This window comes from Schistocerca serialis, chromosome 1 (assembly GCF_023864345.2).
Source record: "Schistocerca serialis cubense isolate TAMUIC-IGC-003099 chromosome 1, iqSchSeri2.2, whole genome shotgun sequence".
Lineage (NCBI taxonomy): Eukaryota > Metazoa > Arthropoda > Insecta > Orthoptera > Acrididae > Schistocerca > Schistocerca serialis.
In genome coordinates, this window is record NC_064638.1 from 67,572,292 (window position 1) to 67,581,211 (window position 8,920).

Below are 8,920 nucleotides of genomic sequence, written 5' to 3' on the forward strand. Positions count from 1 at the left end.
CTTGTGCAACGCAACTAGCTCTTTATTCGCACGAAGTAATGGCGACTATCGACAGGGGATCTCAAGTTGATTCCGTATTTCTAGATTTCCGGAAAGCTTTTGACACCGTTCCTCACAAGCGACTTCTAATCAAGCTGCGGGCCAATAGGGTATCGTCTCAGTTGTGCGACTGGATTCGTGATTTCCTGTCAGGAAGGTCGCAGTTCGTAGTAATAGACGGCAAATCATCGAGTAAAACTGAAGTGATATCAGGAAGCGTCCTGGGACCTCTGCTGTTCCTGATCTATATAAATGACCTGGGTGACAATCTGAGCAGAGGTTGTTCGCAGATGATGCTGTAATTTACCGTCTAGTAAGGTCATCCGAAGACCAGTATCAGTTGCAAAGCGATTTAGAAAATATTGCTGTATGGTGTGGCAGGTGGCAGTTGACGCTAAATAACGAAAAGTGTGAGGTTATCCACATGAGTTCCAAAAGTAATCCGTTGGAATTCGATTACTCGATAAATAGTACAATTCTCAAGGCTGTCAATTCAACTAAGTACCTGGGCGTTAAAATTACGAACAACTTCTGTTGGAAAGACCACATAGATAACATTGTGGGGAAGGTGAGTCAAAGGTTACGTTTCATTGGCAGGACACTTAGTAGATGCAACAAGTCCACTAAAGAGACAGCTTACACTACACTCGTTCGTCCTCTGTTAGAATATTGCTGCGCGGTGTGGGATCCTTACCAGGTGGGATTGACGGAGGACATCGAAAGGGTGCAAGAAAGGGCAGCTCGTTTTGTATTATCACGTAATAGGGGAGAGAGTGTGGCAAATATGATACGCGAGTTGGGATGGAAGTCATTAAAGCAAGGACGTTTTTCGTCGCGGCGAGATCTATTTACGAAATTTCAGTCACCAACTTTCTCTTCCGAATGCGAAAATATTTTGTTGAGCCCAACCTACATAGGTAGGAATGATCATCAAAATAAAGTAAGAGAAATCAGAGCTCGAACAGAAAGGTTTAGGTGTTCGTTTTTCCCGCGCGCTGTTCGGGAGTGGAATGGTAGGGAGATAGTATGATTGTGGTTCGATGAACCCTCTGCCAAGCACTTAAATGTGAATTGCAGAGTAATCATGTAGATGTAGGAGTAATCACCACACGCATTAAAACATTCATTCCACTGGGAGACGAGATGAGTAGAACGCGGTCGGCCGCTGACAGACCCACAAACCGCACCCATTCTTGCACTTCCTCGTCCCACTGAAACTTACGTCTACGCGTGTCTTTCTTCAGGTGAAACATCTGAGCTGTATGGAGGATTTTGCTGTTTCCCAACAAAACCGCTGAAGCGTAGCGTTTGTCCGATTGTCAGTGTGGGGGCGGGTGTTTGCGACGGAGCGGTGTTAAAATGTTCGCTAACATGCGTGAAGCAAGCTGCAAAATTAATGTTCACCATCCGTTGCTCTGCATTCGAAGGTACTATGCAGACGATGTTAAAAGCAGCATTGAAGAAAACCATCGTCCATACCTACGATTGCATAGTCTGTGTGACTCAGGTAACAAAAATAACCTGCAAATCTCTAGTAATAACGGACATAAGGGAATGCTTCCTTCCTTCATTGAAAATGTCCACTTGTCGATACTAATGTTTTTATTGTCTTTTAGCTATTGCGTCAACAAGCCCACATTTACGCCGATAGCACATCCACTACTAGTTCGTGCAGCTTATGTCACACGCAAGACAGCCAGAAATGTGCTAAGTCCAACCCGAAATATTACGAGATTAATACAGTCAATACTCTGCTACGAAATGAGTTTCACACTCGGTCCTTTTCAGTGGATTCTTCAAATGAAGATGCTCGCCAAAAATGTTCTGTAAATGCATACTGAACACGCCACGCAGAATTCAATCACAAAGGTCGGCAGTTTCACACGCGGTTTCTCTGTAACAAACACTCCAAAATCTCCCAAACTTCACAGAACTGTCCGTAAATGCATCTGCTTGCACTGCGATATAAACTGAAAGCGAAATAACACTCACTTCTTCATTTTCCAAATAACTTTTTCGGACACGTCTAACATTATCTCCTCCTCCGGCAGCTAGGCCACGACTGACTGAATGCCGTTGCTTTCAGGGTATATAACTCATCCCAATGCGCGGGAAAGACTTTACTCTCATTGGTTGTTCAAAACGAACAGCCAGTCAGATTAATCTTTCATGACTCGCGCTCAATCTGCTTTACTCCAATCAACATTCGCAGATGCATCTACGTCATTTAATGCTGAAAGTATTAACAAAATTTTCCACCGAACCGAACGAAATGAAAACTAAGAGAAAACTATAATTGACATATACTTTAGAACTGATTATCCTCTTACTACCTTTCTGGCTGCCTTATTACAAAAGCAAACACTCGTAGACATACGTCATCTGCCAGTTAGGGGAATTTACAGTTTTCATGACACCCTGGTGGCGTAACACAATCTAGTTACGTAAGGTGTAAAACAATATAGAATCTTGACGTATGTCCCACATACACACTCACACTCACTCTCATTTACTCTCATCCTTACACAAAATATAAATATTAACTTTTTAAACTGTTATTTCCATTACGAATGAAAAATTATCGAAAGTTTTGAATTGAAAATCTTTATAAATTAAATCAGCACACTCAGAGTACTATTACTGTTTTCAAATAACAAAAGAAATATAAACTGTTATTATTACTATCTGAATTTATTTTCTTAACCCTCCGACAGTCGCGCATGTATCTGTGAGATACATGACCTACTTTTTCTCTAATACTACCGCAATGAACAGTGGTAACGGTTTGCTGGCCCACGACATCTTGTGTCATACCTTTCTTATTGCTTCACAGGAATTTCAGTCTTATCCCGATACTGACAAGGTCATAAATGAGTCAGGTGTGGGAACGTGTACTGCCTGTATCTCTCAGATACAGCGCGCCTACTCGGGTAACGCTTTGTCGCCGCTAATGACTGCAGCTGTTGCATTGTTTGCAGCGTACGCAAGTCGGCACTTGCGTTGCTGTCTTCTAAATGAGTAAACGATATGATCTAGAAAATCCTAAGGATTTGGAAGAAGTACATCGCCTTCTTCTCGACGACGAGGTATCCATTGAAGATGAAGATGATCTTGCAGAAACTGATTCAGAAACCGAAGATATACTCGAAACACGATCTGTAGACTCAGACACAGATCATGAAGTTGATGAAGAGGAAAATAATGAAGCGCAGGAAACTGATGAACATTACTGTTTTGGTGAGTAGAAAAGACAATAAATATGCTTTCAGATGTAATAATAACAATATCTAATAATGGTGTAATGTACTTATTTTTTTATTTTAGGTAAGGATGGAACTAAATGGAGGAAAGTGCCTTGGAAAGCAACACAGACACGGCCTCATAATATACTAACCAAACTGCCTGGACTAGTTGGAGGCGCAAAGAAAATGGTAACTGAAATTGACTGCTGGAGCCTATTCATCGGTAATGATATCCTAGACCTAATTGTGGTCAACACTAACAGGCGTATAGCTGATCTAAAAGGAAACTATGCTCGCGAGAGTGACTGCAAGGACACAGACGCAATCGAAATAAAAGCCTTTCTTGGCTTGTTATACCTTGCTGGTGTGTTCCGTGGTGGGCGACAGAATGTTCACGACTTCTGGACAGCAGATGACCTTGGTCTGAATATTTTTAGAATGATCATGTCCGAAAAACGTTTCCTGTTCCTAATAAGACGTGTTCGTTTTGATGATGGAGCCACAAGACAAGAACGGCGCAAGACAAACAAATTAGCAGCCGTGAGGGAAATGTTCACCATGTGTTTGAATAACTGCAAGACACATTACTCCCTCGGTCAGAACGTCACAGTTGATGAGCAGCTACCAGCATTTCGAGGCCGGTGTGGATTTCGCCAGTTCATACCATCCAAACCATCTAAATATGGCATCAAAATTTTCTGCCTATGTGATGCCAAGCTTTATTATACTTACAACATGGAAATATATTGTGGATTACAACCAGAAGGACTCTTTCAGAATAACAACCCCGCCAAAGAAGTAGTTCTGAGACTTGCCGAACCAATATATGGGAGGGGTAGAAAAATTACAGCAGATAACTGGTTCACTAGTTTGGAGTTAGTAAGAGAACTGCATAAAAGGAGACTGTCGTTCGTAGGCACAATTAGAAAAAACAAGAAGGAACTGCCATCAAATTTCGTAGCACCAAAAAGTAGACAGCAATATGATAGCGTATTTGGCTACAGCAAGAATGAAACTCTTGTGTCGTATGTCCCGAAAAAAGGGAAAACTGTAGTCCTCCTTTCGAGTATGCATGTATCGTCAAGTGAGGTTTCGGAAGGTTTAGAGAAAAAAACCAGCAATTATTCTACACTATAATGACACCAAATCTGGAGTTGATGTAGTTGACAAACTCTGTGCAACCCACACTGTAGCTAGGTCAACAAGAACATGGCCTATGGTGATTTTTCTCCACCTGTTGAACATTTCAGGCATCAACTCAAGAGTAATTTTCTTGGGCAACAAGAATAAATACTCAAATCGGCGCGAGTACCTCAAAACTTTGGCTCTGACTCTACTACAAGATCATCTCAAAAGAAGAGCTCTTATTATGACTCTACCTGATGATAAAAAGTCAATGCTAGTAAAGTACAAACCTAAAGGAAAAGAGCAAGAAAACGCTGAACAATCCTTGTAATCAGAAAAGAAGAAAAGAAAAAGGTACCAGTCATGCTACAGGGAGACAAAAAAGACTTGTCTCAGCAAGTATACATGTGAAAAATGCGGTACACATCTTTGTTTGCAAAAGCACGCAAAAATAATTTGTGAACAAGGTCTTTCTGTAGAGGGCAATCAGTATAAAGAGACATGCTTTGATTAGTTCAATAATTTATTTGCATCTATAATAAAATCAATTTTTAAAAGAATTTCATGTACTTCTCCATTACAAAATGTCAAATATTTATAATAATTTGAAAGTGTAATGAGCCTGATGTTCACTTCTGTATTTGTAAAATCTGTAACAATAAAAGTAACTGCAATTTAAAACAAAAACAAAAGAAAAAGAACCTGTAAACAAACAAAAAAACCACAAAAATCGTTGCATGTATCCACGAGATACATCGCGACTAGTGGAGTCATGAAAGTTGACGCGCCTGCTGGAGGGTTAAGTGTCGGTTACGTAGGTTTTTAATAGGTTTATATATATCTGAAACTGTTGTAGGTAGCGGTATCAAATTTCGACACCAAGCTCGTCTGAATAACAAAAGGCCATGTGCCAAATTTGGAACAAAACCGCTAATATTTAACGTAGTTATTTAGTTTCTTAGGTGAGGTGAATAAGTGATTTTAGTACGCACCACAGTGAGCATTCTCACGGTCCGCTTCAGCGACAGGTGTGGCTATGACGCATACGGCGGCCACGCGCCGGCTGCCACCGAAGGCTCGCAAAACAGTTTGCCGCAACGTAATACACTTACTGCAAAATTCTGCAGTCGTGTAATAGCTGCGACGCTACAAGCTATAATACACCAGGATGATCCCCTCCGACAGCATTCCGGGCGTTTCGTGTATGTGGCGCGTGGCGGTTTCTGCAGAGTGTCTTCATAGCGCTGTGCAATGATGGTGCTTCGATGCTTGAGGAACTTCACGAGCAGAGAGCCCCTGTAGTCGAAGAAGAAGGTCATCATGACCTTATCGGAACTAGTGGGAATAGATTTGGATTTCTCTGGCGGGGAAGTATGTGTGATGTTTTCACAGTTAGCTTTGCCATTTTCCCCAGTCTGTTGGAATGCTGTCGGACAGAACCCCACTACTGCACGGTAACACCCGCCTCCCACACTGCCAATCCGACGAAGGCTATGCTTCAGCGATGTGATTGGGGAACACTGCAACATCCTCCGTGCAGCCCGGATATTTCACTGTGTGATTTTCACATCTTTGGTGACCTGATGAAAGATATGCGTGGACGTCGGTTTCAGTCGGACGAGGAAGTGCAAGAATGGGTCTGGTTGTGGGTCTGTCAGCGGCCGACCGCATTCTATTCATCTCGTCTCCCAGTGATATGAATGTTGTAATGCGTGTGGTGATTACTTTTGAATGAAACATCCAATGGTCCAGTTGTAGATCTTCGGTTTTCATTTCACTGCCAGTTGCATAAAATTACAAGAAAATTGAACTTTTGCATATTGTGGTTTACATACTGACTTATTGATCGCGTCTTTTCAGTGCAGAGTTCAAAAAAATGTTCAAATGTGTGTGAAATCTTATGGGACTCAACTGCTAAGGTCATCAGTCCCTGAGCTTACATACTACTTAACCTAAATTATCCTAAGGACAAACACACATACCCATGCCCGAGGGAGGACTCCTCCGCCGGAACCAGCCGCACAGTCCATGACTGCAGCACCCTAGACCGCTCGGCTAATCCCGCGCGGCTCAGTGCCGAGTTCGGTATGATAATGTTCGCATATTAGATCACACAGTTTACACTCACATGCTGCATTTGGTTCACGATATGTATATCAGCGGCCGACTGCTTCCTATGAAACAGGAACTGACAATCTAGTCTCCCAGTGAGATAATTGCCTTAATTACTTTTCAAATGGAATCATTCCATGATCCTGTTGTGAAGGGTGTCCGATTTTCATTTGACTGCCATTCATAATTGTACTTCAGAATTGTATGGCAATGTGGCTGCAAAAATGTGTTGTTATTACAAAAGTTTTAATTCTATAAAACAAATGAATAAATCCGTTTTTAAAAATATTGGTGAAAAATAGTAGATTAAAAAATGATAGTGCACAACTGTTAACTTTTATCCAAGAGATGATAAAGGTGACACTATGTCGCGTGAATTAAGCTGGGTTTACACTAGCAAGTCACTTGCAGAAGTTATTGCTGGCCGCTTGCAGCTGTGTTTACATAGTAGCGCAAGAATTAAGCAAGATTCTTCCACAAGTTCTTTGGCAAAAAACTTGCGTCAACAACTTGCTGATACTGTTTACATATGCTTTCAGTACGACTACGAGTGTGAGCCGAAGTATAAAATGACAAGCAGGCAGGTGAGATATGCTGCAGCTCTTGTAATTGTAATGCAAAACGTGGAAAAGAAAATGAGAAGTATTTGGGTTAGAGAGTGGATAATGAGAAGATCGCAAAATGGTGCCTATAACAACCTTTTGCAAGAACTTAGTATCGAGAGCATGAATACTTTTGAAAACTTTTGCAGAATGTCCTCAAATGATCTGGAGTATTTGTTGATGTTAACAGTGCCCATCATATCAGAACAAGACACCAACTTCCGTACTGCTATTTCAGCAAAGGAACGTTTGCTAGTCACTGTACGATTGATAGCTACAGGTGAGCTACGAATAAAATAGGCATTTCATTTATTTATGTGAAACATACAACCAAAAATTTTGAAATCTTTTCTTTGTAGGAGACTCATAAAAGTCCCTAATGTACTTGTTTCATATTCCCGTCAGCACGATTTCTCTGATCGTACCCGATGTATGTAGAGCCATTTTTGACGTCTTGAAAAGGGAAAATTATTTGAAGGTATGTGAAAACACAACAATGAAATTTAATTTTTATTGAAATAAACTAAATTTTACAGAACGATGAGTTTATAAAAATGTTTTTCTTCCTAATGCTCATAAAATAGAACATGTAATAATTACACATCGTCTTTTTCTAGACTCCTAAAACAACAAGCGAGTGGATGCAGGTGGCAAAGGGGTTGTGTCTTCTAGTTATGCTACTTTCTCTGTACTTCTTTCACAGATGTGTCGAATATCGACGAGATTTCATTTAATGCGCTCATCTTCTTCACTCTATCCTTAAAGTCTCGGTTATGCACGTTCCATATTTCGGGGTAGCTCTCCACGGCTTCAATAAAATGTTCTGTATCCTGCTTCATCCATTCCCGTTTCTCCTCCATTTCTGAAATTTGTTTGCATATAATACGTAAGATGGTTGCATAAAATTTAGTCACCACATCAAGTAAAATGTTAAATATGAGTGTTATACAGAGGACATACTATAACTTGCGCTTCCTACTTGCAGGAAATAGAAATAAATCCTAAAAGCTGCAAGTTACTTGCAGATACTTCTTGCGCGGTGTTCACACTGGAAGCGGAAAACGTGCAGCAAATCACTTTCGCAATAAATTGCTGTGGTCGCAAGTCGACTTGGTGATATGTTTACACTCGCAAATCGCGCGGCAAGTTCCTCCGCGCAAGTAAATTGCTGCAATAACTTGCTAGTGTAAACCGAGCATTAGAGTATTGCTGTCTTATTCGGCGAAAAGTAAGGACATTTTGAAGGTTTGCTTGTGGCTGTGCAGGCCACGGGAGTTCCTGCTGAACGTGGTTCTGTTCGTGGCGTGGCCGGCGGCCTACTGCTGGCGCACGTGCTGCCGCGGACCGCCTGACGACGCATGTGAGTGCGCCACCTGGGCGCACACCATCACCATAGGGGAGGCAGCGCGCCGCGGCGTGCTCGCCCGCGCTGACCAAGAGGTGCGCCCGAGCCCGAGTGTGCACACACACACTCCCCAGTCAGCTTGGTTAATGTGTTTACTGTCGTTGTTGTGGTCTTCAGTCCTGAGACTGGTTTGATGCAGTTCTCCATGCTACTCTATCCTGTGCAAGCTTCTTCATCTCCCAGTACCTACTGCAGCCTACGTCCTTCTGAATCTGCTTAGTGTATTCATCTCTTGGTCTCCCTCTACGATTTTTACCCTCCACGCTGCCCTCCAATACTAAATTGGTGATCCCTCGATGCCTCAGAACATGTCCTACCAACCGGTCCCTTCTTCTGGTCAAGTTGTGCCACAAACTTCTCTTACTATCAATCTTTTTTAGAATCTTAGAACATAT